This window comes from Mesocricetus auratus, unplaced genomic scaffold (genome assembly GCF_017639785.1).
Source record: "Mesocricetus auratus isolate SY011 unplaced genomic scaffold, BCM_Maur_2.0 Super-Scaffold_100003, whole genome shotgun sequence".
NCBI lineage: Eukaryota > Metazoa > Chordata > Mammalia > Rodentia > Cricetidae > Mesocricetus > Mesocricetus auratus.
The window spans coordinates 50,245,676-50,263,748 of NW_024429188.1; positions in this window are offsets into that span (position 1 = coordinate 50,245,676).

The window sequence follows — 18,073 nt, forward strand, 5'->3', positions numbered from 1 at the left end:
CAGGTGGAAATGTAGCTCAGGGCTCCTGAGCTTCGTCTGATGCCAATGGACACAGTCATTAAGCACCTGAGGACAGGTGCAATTGGGTGGCAGAATAGGGATGTCTTGTGGCTTGTGGTTCCATGAAAGGAATCAGCCAAATTCACAGATCACAGGGTCCTGCCAGTCCACAGAATATGCATTATGCAAGTAAGTAAAACAGGTCCCCTACTGATGGATAGCAAATATTATCACATGCTCCTTGTGGCCTCCAAATTGAAGCAAAACTTGGGTCAGTCGTTTATTGCTCTAAGGCCATGGGGCAAGTCAAAATACAAGGTAAAATTGAAAGCAAGTCTTCACACAGAAAATCCATGATTTAACACAGTGATCTAGGACTTGTTCCTGGGATAGGAGAGAGAGATGACTTAGCCAAGCTATGGCAGGGTTCTAGGGAAGGCTATGTACAACACAGGTCTTGAATATTGAGTGGCATGGAGGTGGTTTCCTGCTTCAGAGCATGGCCTGACCCCAAGGTACAGAGACACAGGAAGATTATACTCATAGAAGGAGGAAAGTGAAAGTTAATCAGGCCAAAAAATGAATATGTATGATGCTTCTCCCAGGAAACACTTGCATTTTAATAAAACTCCACAGTGCTTCAGCCACAAGGAATGAGAAATCATAGACATCCTGACTACTGAGTCTTAAGGTTTGCTTCACAGCCAGGGAGGGCTTACCAATCACATTGCCAGCTGTTCCTCCAGGAGACATCTAGATGTGGTATCCACTTGGAAAGAACCTGACTGAGACCCTGAAAAGAGTTATTTCCAAGCCCAGACCAGTAAAGCCTAGAGTTCTGCACTTCATCTTGATTCCCAGTGCCTACATTCTATTTCTCTTTTAGTTTTAATGAGTTTTTAGATCACTAGAATGGGACGTGGAGAGTGCAGAAGGTGGTGGCACTAACTGAGAATCTCCTGTAAGCCTAGCACCATGATAGGCCCTTTACATATATGATCTCATATAATATTCTCAGCAATGAGGAAACAGGACCCAAGAGGTTAAGTCAGTTAAGTTTACAAAGTCTGAAAGAGGTAGAACAGGTACCTTTGCCCATTGGTGTGAATTTCAAAGCATGTGCCCCACCCAGGAGAAAGGGTTATGTAACCTATCATTCTATCAATACATGAGGTGCATAACAGTCCTCCCCTCTTTAGAAGGTACAGATATTTTTTTTAATGGCTAGATCACTGATCTGTGGAGACCTGGATCCTAATGATGGTTGTACTATTTCAGCTGGTGTGATCTTAAGCAATTTGTTTCTTTATCTTCAATGCAGAGCTCTATTTACTCCCCAGAATTAGTGAATTACTAAATGCCATAATGAGAATCAGATTTTACTTGGGATATGGAAGTGCTATGATTTCAATAAGCATCTTCTAAAGCCTGTGCGGAACATTGGTGGGTGGAGACACATGATAGAAAGTTAAGTCGCCAGTGAGGTGGATCTTGGGACTGTGGCTCCTCCCTGTCTTTCTGCTTTCTGGCTGCTGCCAAGTAAGCAGTGGGGTCACATGACTATGAACTAAACCCTCTGAAACTCTGGGCTGAAACAACCCTTCCTTCCTGAAGAGTTGATAACCCTTTAATATTTCACCATAGATAATAGAAAGTTAGCCCAAGAATGCCAGTGAAGATTTTTGAATCAGAGAGTAACACCACAGCTGCAATTTTGAGAGAAAACTGTGGTGATAGTTTACAAAGTGGCTTGGATTGATTAGAGGTATAGAAACAAGCATCAAATGCATGTGATTTTTTTCTGTAAATCTTTAAATCAGACTTGGGCAACAAACATCAGGGGTAACAGATCTTTAAGGGATAGTTATTATTTATAGAGTTATCAGCTTTGCCCAGGCTCACAAATAAGTAGTCAACAGCCCCTGTAGCTCTTTATTTTGACTTGTCTAACTATGGACCATGGAAAAGCCTAAGTGAAGGTTTTCAGTGTTATTCCAAGTGAGACAACACATTTCCCTTCCATTCTTAACAGACTCAAGCCCACAGTGGAATGATTCCAAATAGTTACGCCTTTCATTCCTTTAAGAGAGGGAAAAACAGAGTGGTGTTTTCCTAACTTGGAGTTACATTAGAATCACTTAGGGAGTTTTGTAAAATATTGACTCATGGGCCCCCTGTAGTCAATAACTTGTGAACATAGTGTCTAGAAGTGGAGCTTACAAACACGAGCTTTTATAGGGGCTTCTAATAATGCTGATGCACTGTCAAACATGGAAACCACAGAACTAAAACAACGGTTCCTGAGCATTTAAATCCTAAAAATTAGTATGGTATCTCTACAATGTCTAAGGCCCCAATATAATGCCAACTTTTAATGGCATGTGGAAACACGTATCATCAGTAACATGACATTAATGAAATGATATTCTAACATCAGAGTACAGAAATGTACAAAGAACATAACCTTTAATGAGGAAAGTCTTAAAAGAAGTCAATTGGCAACATTTTTCTCATGTATCAATAGGCACAGAATGTCTGACTATCATGGGCATGCAGGCCCTGGACTAAATGGCCCTGAGAGACCCTTCTGTTGCTCAAGTTTTCTATTTTATGCCAAAGACTCTCCATTGTCTTAAGTTTTTCTTATCCTCCAACAGAATTTTCTGACTAAAATGGAACTCAGTGGGCCATTCACATCATCCCTATGCCCGGTGTCCAAGTCATCTCACTAAGTACGTGAGAATGGATAGTATGTTGGGAATATTCTCAAGAAGGCAAGTGCATGGTCTTCCCTCTTTCACTCTTGAGTTCTAAGAGTTCTGATGATGCCGCACTACCTTGGCTGTAATAGCCAAGTAGGATCGATTATGAAAATGAGCCTGGGTTCTTTAGTAGTGTCAGTAACAACACCAATAAAACATCTAAAGGCAGAGAAGACTTTGGTTTCATTGTCAATAATCAAGAAAGGTATTGATGGGAACCCATATTACTGGGAAATGAATTTGAATGCTGATACCTTCTGATGGCCAAAGTGGAAGCATGGAAGAGAAAAGATACTGGGCATGGTTTAGTTTCAGTTTGAGCCAGAAGGCAATTCATAATAATAGGTGCATTAAAAATGAATCAATTGACCATATGCATGGAGCCTGCTTCCTGAATGCCAAGGAGAAGCAGTCTGCTCAATAGTGAGTCTATTATTAGAGCAGCCATGGAGGGGAAAAGATGATAGAAGCAGCAGAAGCATTATGGAAAAGAAAGAGGTAGGGAATACTTAGCCCCATTAGGACTAGCATGAGCAAAACCTGAAGTGAAAGAGTGAAATGGGATTAGTTTCTTGATTATATTCAAGGAAGAAATGGGATTATGGGTTTCTTTAACATTTTGTTAATTTATGCTTTTCATTAATTCAATAAATATTTATTAACTCTACTTAGACCCCATATACGTGTATATTTCAGGAAGATTCAGCAGTAGGTTTCCATATGGTTTTTTTCAAGTCCTTAGTGCTAGTTATCCTTTACCACATTCCCTCCTCAACCTTCCCCTTTCACCCGCCCCCCATCTAGCCCTTCCTGTTCTGTTACTTCCCTTTTCCCCTTCATAGTACCTTCATTCTATCCCCTTTCATTGAACATCTCTATGGCTCTTTTCTGATTTCCTGCCCTCTATAGGTACTTTCATTTAAATACATATCTAAAAGTTCAAAAATAGCATTTACATTTGAAAGAGAACATGTGGTGTTTAACTTTCTGGATCGGGTTACCTCACTTAGAATTATTTCTAGCTCCATCCATTTACTTGTGAATTTCATGATTCCATTTTTATTTACAGTGGAATAATATTCCATTTTGTATATAAAACACATTTTCATTAACCATTCATCCATTGATGGAAACCTAGATTGTTTACACTTCCTGGCTATTGTAAATAGAGCAGCAATGAACATGAATGAGTAAGTATCTTTGTAGCAGAATATACAGTTCTTTGACTTTAGACCAAAGAGTGATATAGCTGGGTCATATGGTAGCTTTATTTATAGCTTTTTGAGAAAGTGCTACACCGTCTTTCACAGTGGGCTACACCAGTTGGCACTCACACCAATGATGAATGCCTCCTCTGGGCACCATAAGCTAGCAAATATAAATCTCAGTTCCAGGTATGGGGTACCTCTTTTTGAATTGTTGATGCCACCAAATATGACAGACTATTGCCATTACTCTTGGATACTTCCCATAACTTGATGGTAAGACTTTATTGCTGAAGACAGCACATACTGAGTCATAAGACAGAAAAATCAAGCAGATACTAACTGAGAAGCCTCCAGACTAGTTAGTTTTCATAGTATCAGAAGATGCTATGCAAGCTGCTGGTGGAAAAGTCATCAACAGTTTTATCCAGCTATGAACCCTGTGACTGCAATAATGACTAGCCTTGTGTGCCTACTTACTCAATAATGGCATGAATGTTATGGGAGTAACCACCCACATTTTGATTGGATTTAAGGCCTGTTCACAAGATGGAGCACATATCTGGGACTCTTAACTGAACCCCAAATGTAGTGAGCTGCCGGTGTGTTTGCAGCTACAGTGCTACCATGCTTCACAACGATCCGAGGCTAAGGGCTAATGATGAAAATAAAAACAAAGACAGCAGCTCATTCTTACAAGGAGAATGGCATTTATTATTACAAGGGTAGAGCCTTATATACCAAAGTCAGGTATGGTGAAAAAACACCAAGGTCAGAAGCTTACGATCCCAGGGCCCTCCAGCAAAGGGGTGGGCTAAAACTTGCATGCAGGCCTTACAGGGAGGAGGGGATGAGAAGCGTCTTGCTAAAAGCTCCTAGTAACAAGCGGTCAACAGACCCCCATGGGGGAAGGGTACAACACCCAAAACTCATGACTGGCTATGTTCTAGGCCCTAAGGGAGAACCTAACAATACTTTATTGTTCTGTCTACTCTGCTGCATGGACATCTCAATAAACTGTCCCCTAAATTCTTATTTTTATACTCATAGATTAGTGCATCTTTCAACCTTTATCAGAGAAACTTCTTTTTTCACTAGAGGGTGATTCATACAGTGACCCAAAATTGCATAATATGCAGACAATAAGAGATTATAAATTGCTTAGCTCTAAGTGAGATATCTGTATCACAACCCTGGCTCAGGGATCACCATGAAAGAGGGTGTGGGTAGACAGTGGAACTCAGAGGAAGCAGATATCAGTAGCAAGCCAGTGTTTGCCAGACATGGCAGTATAGTTACACACATGATCTCACAGTAGTTAGGACTGCAAGCACTAGACTGGTACAAGATCAAGCCAGACAAAATCTCAGCATGGATGGGGGAGGAACTCATGAAGTTGTACCCCTATCTGAAGAGCTGCTGGAAAATGATGGTTCCTGGTGGAAGGAGAATCAGTTTTCTTCAGAGATGTGGGATCGTATACTGGAGTTTCACTCTGTAGCCCAAGCTGGCCTGGAACTTGCTGTGTAGCTCAGACTGGCTTTGAACTCATGATGCTTCTGCCTTAGCCTCCCAAATGTTGAGATTTAGCCACTTAACACCACACCTAGCTCCATGCTCCTTATTTTATAAATAAGAAAACTGAAGTCTGAAGAGAATAAAAGAGTTACTTGGGCAATATCTAAATTATCCAATTTCCCTTCAAATCACTGCAAATAGGTATAGAAAGTAACATGATGTAACAATAAACATCTGAGATATAGCCATTGTTTTACAATGGTTGAGTTATACAATGATAATGAACAATGACAAATCTTGTGAAGCAAGTGAAGGATTAGAGACAGGAGGAAAAAAATGCTCCTCACCGCCTCCTGGGACTTCTTTCAGCTGAGAGTTTTTGTATTTGATACGTTTTTATTTTGTTTTGGTCAATTTAGGAAATGTTTCCCCTTTCACCTGTTTCTCTTAAATTTGACCCTTTAGGGATTAAGAATTCTCAGTCCAGATAAAAATGTGACTCCACAACACATCTAGTAAGTAGATTCTTCTAGCACTAACTAATGAAAATACTACCTGCTAAAAGGGCTCAGGAGGGCAACGAGAGAGACCAAGGAGTACTTAGTGCTGGGTGAGGCTCTGGTAGCAAAGAAAGGTCTCGGGTTGAATTTGTTTTCTGTATTCTCAAATAGTGTCTTTATCACCTTGATAATGAGTTCCCAGACTCCAAGATAGCCACAGGTCTAAGACCATAAGAACCTCTAAGTTCCCAGCTCTAGGAAGATCCTACATAGCACAAGATAGAGAAATGAAAACTGTTGGGCTTTGGACCAGAATCAGGTATCAGCAGCCAAATTGGAAGAGAGTGACCAGTATGCTCTGGCCCAGGGGCCAAGTTTCAAGTACAACTTGCTGACCCTGCAGATAAGGGAAGCTAGTTAAAAGGACTGTGAAAAAATCACTCAAATGGAGCAGGGGCAAGGGTCCAAGGGGCATAGGTGAGGGAGTTGGTTACAGTGGAAGGACATAGAAGAGGTGGTTTATTTTTCTTCATCAGTACATATTTACAGAGTTTCCTGTGCCCGATTAAATGCACTTTTTTTCTGGGGCCTCTTTCTGGATGAAGGAGGAGTCAAAGGGAGTATTTTGTTGAAACTTCCTGAGATGTAATCCACTTGCCCAAGGTCATACTGTGAATGGGACCCAGTTTAGTTTTTTGTCTCTTAGTTCCTAGCCAAGGACATGCCTCTATACTACCCTACCGCCTGTTAGTTGGAATCTATATTCAATCAGGGATATTGGACCGTAGTTTCCTGTTTTGTTGTTGTAGTACTTTTACCTGGCTTTGCTATTAGAGTGACTCTGGCTTCGTAGCAGGAGTTTGGGAGTGTTCCTTCTGTTTTGTTTGTGTAGTTTAAGAAGAATTGAGTGGAGATCTTCTTGGAAAGTCTGGTAGAATTCTTTGAATCTCTCAAGAGCTTGTACTCTTTTTTGTTGGAAGAGCTTTTATTGTTGTTTCAGTCTCTTCGTTTGTTATGGGTCTGTTTAGGTTGTTGATCTCTTCTTGGTTGAATTTTTGTAGTTTGGATGAATTTAAAAATTCATTGGTTGTAATGTTTCCCTGTTAATTTTTGAATCTGATGATTTAGGCCCTCTCTTTTTTCTGTTGGTTAGTTGAACTAAGGATCTATCAATTTTGTTTTTCTCAAAGAACCAGCTCTTTGATTCATTGCTTCTTTGTACTGCTTCTATTTCATTAATTTCTCCTCTGATTTTTATTATTTCTTGCCATCTAGTGTGTTTGGGTTTGTCTTGTTCTTGTTCCAAAAGTTTTCTTTCATCATTAAGTCTTTTTATTGCGTTCTTTCTGATTTTTAAATATAGTCACTTAAAACTTCACATTTCCCCTATGGGACTGTTTTTAATGTGTTCTAGGGTTGTTTTTCTTATGTTTTGCTTCATTTTCATTTAGTTTTAGGAATCTTTAACTTATTTCTTGATGTCTTTTTTGACCCATTCATCATTCAGTAATGAGTGGCTCAATCTTCATGTGTTTGTGTATTTGCTAGATATTTATTTGCTGTTGGTTTTAAGTTTTACTGCATTCTTGTCAGATAGGATTCATGGAGTCATTTCAATGTGTCTGAATTCATAACGATTTGTTTTGTGTTCCAGGATGTGTTCTATTTTACAAAAGCTTCCATGGGTTACCAAGTAGATTCTAAATTCTTTGGTGCTTGGGTGGAATATTCTCTATGTATCTGTTAAGTCCACTTGACATATGATATCATCTAATGTAAGACATCATTCTGATGTCTGTATGTTTGGTTTGTTTCTTGTCCATATGATCTGTTTATTGGAGAAAGTGGGACATTGAAATCACCCAACATTAATAGGTTGATGCTACTCTTTATCTTTAATTCTAGTAAGCTCACTTTTTATGAAATTGGATCCACCAGAGTTTCATGCATACATGTTTATAATTGCTATTTATTCTTGCTTAACTTTTCCTTTAATTAGAGTGAGATTTCCTTCTTTATTTCATCTTGTTTGTCTTAATTTGAAATCTACTTTGTCAGATATTAGAATAGCAACACCTGTTTGCTTCCTGGTTCCATTTGATTGGGATATTTTGCCTGTCATTTCACTCAAAGGAAGTGCCTATCTTTAAAGTTAAGGTGAGTTTCTTATAGATGACAGACAGATGATTTTGTTTTTTGATCCATTAAGTCAGCTTGTGTCTCAATCTATGGGTATAGGAATAAGTCATCAGGAGTAATTTTAATTATATATACATATATTATATACTATGTATATTAGTAATTCTAATTACATATATATATATATATGTATATATGGCAGAATAACAATATTAGGTTCTCCCCTAGGGCCTATGACATGTTTAACCACAGGTTAACGGCCCCATTATCAGTGCCAAGTATGGATTCTATCTATTCTACAATGCTTATTGCTGATTTTCTCATATTGGTCACGAAGTAGAAGCAGCCTAGATATCCATCAAATGATTAATGGACAATTAAAATGTACATTTACACACAAAATTCTATTCAGCAAGTACGAAAATTAAACTATGAAATTCACAGGTAAATGGATGAAACTGGAAACTATCATCATGAATGAGGCAACCTAGTCCCAGAAAAACAAGTAACACACATTTCCTTTCCTATGTGGATATTAGCGTTCAATATACAGATATGTGTATTTCATTTTAAATATCCATAGAGTTGGGTATCTAGTAAGGGATTGTGGGGTACGAGGGGGTCTTTTCAGGAATGGGACATAGAATACAGTGACATAAATTGAAAAAGTAGATAAGGAAATACAATAATTAATTGGGGTGGGGAATAGAAGGGTAGTTAGAAGAGGGTTAACTAGCATTAAAGTCCTTTTTAATATGCCATATGGAAAACTACTTGTAGACTCTTCTTAAAATATATAAACATACATATATAAAATAGTTATAATGGAGTTACTCTGTAATGGGGGGCAATATTCTAATTATACCTTACATCCTTGCAAATAAAAATCTCAGTATCAGGAATAGATTACTTCTTTTTGAGTTGTTGGCCAATGGAGTACAGTAGTTCTCTTAAGTATTAGGAGTTATTGCTAATACTTTTGGTTACCCTCCAGAACGTGATGGTAGAAGTCTTGTTGAAGATACCACACACTTGAGCCTTACAACATTGACAAATCAAGCTGGCATTCACCTGCAAGCTTTATACTTACTGTCTAGTTTTTATAGTTCTGGGGGGGGTTGCTCTGCATACCTCAGGATAAGAAAAGGAATCATTATTCTCACTCAGCTATGACCTCTGTGATCTACAATTAACAATTGGCCTGGCAAGATATTCCCATTGGTGCAATAGTGGAATGAATGTTATGACAGACAGTACCAATCACTATCTGATTTGTTTTGAGTTTTAAGACAGTATCTCTGCTATGTAACTCAGGTTGGCCTCAAACTCCACCACATAAATGCTGAATCTACAGGTATTTGCCATCATTTTTGGCTTGGTTTTTGCCATTTTGTCAAGTTATCATGACAAATAATTAGTCATTATTTATCGTTTTCTTTATTTGCTTTGTTTTCTAAAACATAATAGACACACAAATGTCTTTCTCTGCACTGGGACAATAGGAAAGATTTCCTGAGGGTGAGATCCCAGTCACTGAAGATTTCAGCTTATAAAAATGAAAATTCAATAGAAAGAAAAAAGTTTAAACTTAAAAAGCAAGCAAAAGAGTTCTCTGCTTAAAACTAACTGCCTTGAGAAGTATTCTCCCAGAATCAGCACATAGAGAACATTGAAACTGTGGTCCATGTTGCATCTTGAGTTGGCACTTGACAACCTTGTCCATATGGCACTGGCTTTGCAGGCATGAAAGATTCAAGAGCAAAGAGATGGTAGAGGCCTGTGTCAAGGTCCCGAAAAACACTGAAGCCAGGCTGTCTATTGCATGGAGTTTGTAAAATGAAATCTAAGTTCCTTAGGAGACCCCAAGATATTGAAAATGCCAGAACTGTTAAATGTCTGCTGAGGAGTGTAGTTGACCAAAAGAGAGGCTACACATATGCTATAGGAGACAAAGTTTGAGGGGCGGTGCTGCTGAAAGCCATAGAGCCCAGATAATTTCATCACGAATCCCAGATGGCAGACATGGAGCAGTAGGATTTGTTATTTGCCCTGCTGGTTTTCGGTCATGTAGTAGTATGGTCTTTCCTTTCCACCCTTTCATTTCCTTTTTTGCAATGGTAATATTTATTCAGTGTAGTTATATATTGGAAATATGTAATATTTTTATATTACAGGGGCTCACAGTCAAAAGATTGCCCCAAGTCTTAAAAGAGCCATTAGACTTTTGAAATATGCAAGGCTGTTGAAGACTATGAAGACGCATTATGAAGTGAAAATGAGATTTCGGAGGTTAAAGGAGGAATTCTACAATTTAAAGTCATGTACTTGTGTGTCAAATTGACAAGGGTGGAGTTGTCATAGTTAATTTTCATTGTCAGCTTGACTGGATAGTTCACCATGGAAACACCCATGGATCTGTGTAGCACGAATTCTCTTTGGCCTTAATAATAAAAACTCTGAGTCAGCTATCAGGGGGTGGAAATTGAAGGATCAGAGCAGAACAGCCAACCACTAAAGTGCTTACCTCTACCAATGTTCAGACCAAAGGGGCCATACTGTCCTCAGATTGCACCCTCAGACTGACTGCCCTACCTCTCTCTGCCCAGCCATATCCCTTCCTGTCTCCACCTCCTTAGCACTGGGATTAAAAGTGTGTGCCTCCCAAGTATTGGGATTAAAGGTGTGAGCCACCACCGCTGGGCTATGTTTCTTTTAGACTGGATGAATTTTGTATAGCTCAGGGTGGCCTTGAACTAAGAGATTTCCATCTACCTTTTTCTCCTGAGTTCTGGGATTAAAGGTGTGTGCCACCATTGCCTGCCTGGCCTCTATGGCTAACTAGTGTGGCTAGCTCTGCACTCTGATCTTTAGGCAATCTGTATGTCTTAGATCATAAATAAAATATCACCACAGATCTGTCTTTGCAAGTGTTTCTGGAAAGGTCCACTTGAAGAGGGGTAGCCCATGATTATGTCAGAGTAAGAGGAGAAATTGAGTCAAGTAGCACATTTCATCTCTCTCAACTTCCTTACTGAAGATACAATAAGACTAGCTTGCTCACACCACTGCCGCCTGACTTCCCTGCTGTCACGTTCTACACATGTAGCAAATGATGTCGTGTTTCTATTTCATTTTCCTGATTAAAAGATTGATTACTTTTGCTAAGCTTTACCAAATTTTTATTATCCTTTCAGAACAGTTAGCTTTTACTTGTGACTATTATGATAGATGATTCATCTCCCTTTTTATGTCATAAAAAATCACATCTCTTCAAGGCCTAGCTCAAATGGTACCTCAGTAGTGAAGCTTTCTTCATATCCTAAGTTCCCCAGAACTTTCTTTGTACTTTGCACTCGGTTATACTTTCATGGACTAGGCATCAGCTTCCACTTATTATTGGGTTAGACTATTTCTTACAGCAACTCCAGCTTTGTGTCATAGGGTCTATATTTTTGTACTAAATCTCCTTTACTAGGCTAAAAACCTTTCGAGCACTGAAACTCCACCTTGTTTAATTTTGTATACCTCTTTAATTCACTATCGTCACACAGAGTGACAGTGTGTAGTAGACACCCAGTAAACATTTGTTGAATGAAATGCCTGTTGTTGCGTATATCCATAAATTATTTTTGATCTCCACAGAGGCTCCACAAGTGATATTGTGTAATTAATACTAAGAGAGGTTTTAGGTGGGAAAGATGAAACTAGTCACTAAAGGCATATAGACTCGAGCCTCAGAACTACAATCAGATTCAGTTTTGTAGGCTGGAAAGTCAGGAATCACTTCTCATGGGTTGTAGTGGTATTTTGTTTGTCATCTAACAAATAAAGCTTGACTGAAGAGCAGAGTGCAAAGCTAAGCCTCTAGTTAGCCATAGAGGCCAGGCAGTGGTGACACACACCTTTAAGCCCAGCACTCAGGAGACAGAGGCAGATGGATTCCTGTGAGTTCAAGGCCACCCTGGGCTACACGAGATTGAATCTGTCTAAAAGAGAAACAGAACTCACACAAAGGTGGTCCCACCACTTGGAATCACATGCCTTTAATTCCAGCACTAGGGAGGTGGAGACAGGAATGATGGCTGGGCAGAGAGAGGACTATAAGGCGGGAGGAGACATGAGCTGGGGCAGTCTGAGGATTCATAGAGACGGATGCAGTCTGAGCAGTCAGTCTGCGCATGCAGTCTGAGAACAGGATCGCCCCTTTGGTTGGAGCATTAGTAGAGGTAAGAACTCTAGTGACTGACTGCTCTGCTTCTCTGACCCTTCACCTTTTATCCCTGATAGCTGACTCTGAGTTTTTATTATTAAGAACAAAGAGAATTTGTGCTACAATTGATCCTTGCCTTGTTTCTAGAATGTCAGCTCTATTTGGGCAGGGTTTTACACCCCTAGTATCTACTTCATAATAAATAATATTTGTTTGTCAAATTAATTAGAAGATTACTAATGTGGCCAAACTCTTTGTTTTATCCTTTCCAAGTGTTTAAGATAAGATGTTAGTATGACTTGTTTTCTTCTCCTCCTCCTCTTTATTATTATTATTATTATTCTCTTCCTCCTCTCCCTCCTCCCCTTCTTCTTCTTCTTCTTCTTCTTCTTCTTCTTCTTCTTCTTCTTCTTCTTCTTCTTCTTCTTCTTCTTCTTCTTCTTCTTCTTCTTCTTCTTCTTCTTCTTCTTCTTCTTCTTCTTCTTCTTCTTCTTCTTCTTCTTCTTCTTCTTCTTCTTCTTCTTCTTCTTCTTCTCCTCCTCCTCCTTCCCTCTCCCTCCTCCTCCTCCTTCTTCTTCTTCTTATTCTCCTTCTTCTCCTCTCCTTGCTCCTCTTCCTATTCGTTGTCCTCCTCCTTCTCCTTCCTCCTCTTCCTTCTTCTTTGTATTAGTTCTTTTAGAATTTTGTGCAACATGTTTTGATCATATTCACCCTCTCTTCCTCAATTCTTCCTGGATTCAAGCCCCTCTCTTCCTATTCAGCTTTGTGTCCTTCCCCATCCTTTTCCCATCAAGCCAGTTTGTTATGTCCAAATATTCTTGAGTGTGCAAACTTCCTTTAAGTGATGTACTTTCAGAATACCTAATGAGGGGTGAAACTTATTTTTCAAATGTGCCTTTTGAGTAGATCTTCACAAAATAGCTTCATAGTGAGTATCTCATTTTTATTTTGCTTAGGTTTTCTAAGGAAATTAAGCCAGGAAATAACATCCCCATTCTTCAGAGGGACAGATGACTCTCAAAAAGTACAATTACTCTCCCCAAGTAGCTCAACTAGTAAGTGGAGAAGCCAGGTTTTTTTTAAACATCTTACACTTTTATTCATAAATTAGTTCTACATGCAAATTACTAAGTATGTGGGAAACAGTTCACAGCCTCCATTATTTCTTATTCATTCATTTATTTATTTACTCACTTATAACTTATTTATTTTACATCTAGCTACAGTCTCCCCTCCCTCCTCTCTTCCTAGTCCTTCCCTGTACCCTCCCATGTTCCCAGTTCACTCCTTCTCCATTTCTGTTTAGGAAAGGGCAGATCTGTCACGGATATCAACAAAACATGACATATCAAGCTGCCGCAAGACTAAGCACCATCCATGTATTAAAGCTGGGCAAGGTGACCAATGTGAGGAATGGAGTCCCAAAAAGCCAGTAAGAGTCTGAGACAGTGCCTGTTCCACTGTTAGGAGCTCCACAAAAGGATCAAGCTACACAACTGTATCATATATGCAGAGGGCCTAGGTCAGTCCCATGTACACAGCCTCTACCCTTTATTCTAGAAAAACAAATTATTTTAAAAGCTACTTAAATCTTTCTTCAGAGAAATGAAGGTACTACATATACATAATTTCAATTTGTTTTTAATCTTCTTTCCACACACATTTTTTTTTACCGATTTTGGGATTTCACATGATGCACCCTGATCACACTTCCCAGTCCTCCCAGATCCATGCCCACCCTTGTAACCTCCCCTCAAAAATAAGAAAAAAATATCAAGTTCATTTATGTTGCCCTTATACTCACTGGAGCATGGTCAAACTCTCAGTGGCCAACCCCTTAAAGAAAACTGAGTTCTTTCTGACTCCCAACCCCTCAGAAGACATTAACTGTGAAAAGTTACACCTCAGCATCCATTTCACTTTTTTGTTGTTTTTGAGACAGTTTGTATAGGACTACCCAGCTGACCTGGAACTCACTCTGTAGACCAGGCTGGCTCTGAACTCACAGAGATCCGCCTGCTTTTGTCTCCTGAGTGCTGAGATTAAAGGTGTGTGCTACCACCACCCGGCTTGCCAGCGATTATTTTTTAAGTGGAGTCCTTGGCAATCATCATGGCCTCTGGCTGGCAGTGAGTTGGCAACCCTGGACTTTGAAGAGATTTTAGCATCATACCCCATGATTGAGAGAAGAGAACAATGAACCTGTGACAAATTTTGATGAACTTGTATAGGACAGGGCTTGTACCCATTCAACTCTCCATCCCCAACCCAAACAAGCCTTCTTCTATGTTCTAAAAGCACTCTAATCAACTACATATTGACCTATTTATCCCACTGGACATGAGTTCCTTTCTGTGTCTCTGAGCACATGACAAGCACTGTCTAACTTCATGTTGATTGTATGAGCAAATGGGTTTGAAAGACTGAGCATCACAAGTATTTTGGCTCAAAGAGACATAGGAAACCATTCCACCCAATAGGCCCTGGTCCTTCTGAGCTATGACTTCAGTATCAATCCCAGCTCAGTAAACAGTGTGTCGTTCCCCCTCCCTGCCCGCTTCTCACTCCTTTTTTATTTTCCTTCCTGTAGGAGGATATGGAAAGAACTAAAGGGCTCAGAGTAAGTTAACATGAGTTTTAGTCCCAGCATTGCCAGTGTTATTGAGTGGCCTTGGGCGAGTCCTTTAGCTCGTTTGGTGTTCTTAATATCTTCACTTTGCAGTAGAATAAATAACAATGAACACTTTCTAAGTCATTTGGTTCTATGGAATATAATTTCTTTAATACAAGGGCATGAGACAATTTTAGGCATTGTCATAAGCAGATCTTCAATTTTAATAGCGGCAGATACATGTCAATATTAATTAGAAAAAACAAGCCCAGGGCATTAAATCTGTGATGTTGTGGAACAATCTTTGTACATTGTAAATATGTATTGCTCTCACTGGTTTATAAAGATCTAACTGGCCTATAGCTGGGCAGGAAGAGATTGAGCAGAAGAGCCAGATGCTATAGAATAATCCTCTTGTATACTGTAAAAATTTGTCACTTGAATTGGTTTCATAAAATGCTGATTGGCCGGTAGTGAGGCAGGAAGTATAGGCAGGGTGAACACACTAAGATGACGGGAAGGAGAAGGGCAGAGTCAGGAAATGCCAGCCAGATACAGAGGGAACAGGAGATGAATGTGGCTAATAAAGGTACTGCCACATGGTAGAGCATAAATACAGTTAACTTAAAATATAAGACTAGTTAGTAATAAGCTTGATCTATTGGCCAAGCATTTATTTTTATTTTATTTTTTTTATTTCACAGTCAACGTTTACTAAGATGGGAAACAAGGACAGATATTGCTGCAAACTTTTACATAAGAAAACAAAATGAATTCTAAGTTTCAAGTGGTGTAACTCATCCATACAAAACTAAATAAACCCCCTCACAGATTATGAAATTTGAATACAATCAAACAATCTTAAGTTGTACACACTGGGCTTAAATATGAAACAATAACCACTTCCTGACCATTTCATGAGTCAACCACACCTGTATGATAATTTTAAGATGTCCAGAAAAGAATAAATTATATTATATCTCAGAAATGTGCAGTCAATTAAGAACATGTCCAAAGACAATTTATACCTAAAATATTTACATTTTTTCTTTCATTTTTTATTTTAATTTTAAATAGCTTGTTTTACATGTCAATCCCAGTTCCCTCTCCCTCCCCTCCTCCCGCACTCCCCTTCCCCCCCACCCTCCCACCCTATTGCCAAATCCTTCCACATAGGGGATATCTCAAGTCTGTCACTTCACTCTGGGTAGGGTCCAGGCACTCCCCTAAGAGTCCAGGCTGAGAGAGCATCCCTCTTTGTGCTATAGGCACACGATGACTGTTTGTATTCCAGGGATAGACACTGATCCACAACTCAGGGCCCCATAGGTTGCCCAGGCCTTCTCGCTGACACTCACATTTGGGGGGGTCCAGATCAGTCCTATGCTGGCCTCCCCACTGTCGGTCTGGGGTCCAAGAGCTCTCCCCTGTTCAGATCAGCTGTCTCTGCTGGTTTTGCCAGCCCAATCTTTGCCAATTTGCTCATCACTCCTCTCTCTCTGTCACTGGGTTCCTTGGGTTCAGTTCAGTGATTAATTGTGTGTTTGCCTCTGCTTCCATCAGTCACAGGATGAATCCCGGATGGTTATAGACATCAAGTTCATTATCAGGAATGGGCATTCGAGGTGGTCTCTCCACTATTGCTTAGCTTGCCAATTGGTGTTATCCCTTTAGATCACTCGAGGTCACTCTGGTGCCTGATCTGTCTTCTAACCTATGATTCCCTCTTCCCCCTATTCTACCCCCACCCACTCAACTTCCTGATCCCCCATGACCAACTCTCTTCCTCTTCACCCCCTCTCTTCTTCCCAGGTCCCACTCCCCCCCACCCCTCGCCGTGTTCCCCATCCATTCAGAGGCTCTTGTCTCAATCCTCTTCTCTTGGGTACTATGCATATATGCATATCTTTTAGGTTCTTTCCTGTTTCCCAGACTCTCTATCAGTGGAAGTGCAGACTGGCACTATCCTGATCCATGTCTAAAATCCATATATTAGTGAGTACATACCATGTTTGTCTTTTTGCGACTGGGTTACCTCACTCAGGATGGTTTCTTCCAGTGCTATCCATTTACCTGCGAATTTCAAGATTCCATTGTTTTTTTTTCTGCTGAGTAATACTCCATTGTGTAAATGTACCACATTTTCTCTATCCACTCTTCAGTTGAGGGGCATCTAGGTTCCTTCCGGGCATCTGCTCCACTATGTTCATAGCAGCATTATTTGTAATAGCCAGAACCTGGAAGCAACCTAGATGGCCAAGCATTTATAAGTAATATTAAGTCTCAGTGTGTTTATTTGGGAGTTGCTGGTGGGACAGAAACTTCTGCTTACACCAAATAGGAAGATGCTGGGAAGAAGGGTGGAGTCACCAGGAGATACAGAGAAAGCAGGAGATGAACATGCCATGCTGAAACAAGGTACTGCTACTTGGTGGAGCCTAGATAAGAAACAGTAGTCAATGTAAGCGATAAGAGCTAGGTAAGAACAAGCCTAAGCTGTCAGGTGAGCATTTATAATTAATAACAAGTCTCTGTGTCGTTTTGGGGAACTGGCTGGCAGGACAGAAAAGTCAGCCTACAAATGGCATTCCACTCAAATGGCAAGGTCACTCAATCCACGTAAAACATAAAAACTGAGCCAAAAACAATTTCCTAGTCCAACAGTCTCTCATATGGACTGAGGTACAGAGAGGTGTCTCCTGGCTGCTTCCTGCAGGCTTGAGCCACTAGATTGAGCCCTGCCAGAACACCATGAACTAAGCTGTATGGTGGGTTTAAGTTTTGCTTCTACACACAGAAAAGGTTACAGACACGCAGTAAAGATAGATTCAAATGAACAAAATCCCTAAACAGCTTACAGTGTGTTTAAAAATATATGTAGGCTCAGGAGAGAAAAGAAAAAGAATATGGACAGTCAGAAAAAATAGTTTAAAAATAATAAAATAAAGTCCTTAAAGAAGGAATAAAGTAATAAAAAATACAGCAAGCCATGTAAAGATGGGAAATACATAGAGTCTGGATTCTGTATGTTATTGTATTGTCTTTAAATTTTTTGACTGCTGATGAATGAGTGATAGCTGCTAAGAGACATTGGATTATAAAAGCTGCTAGAGAGGTGGACGTTTCGA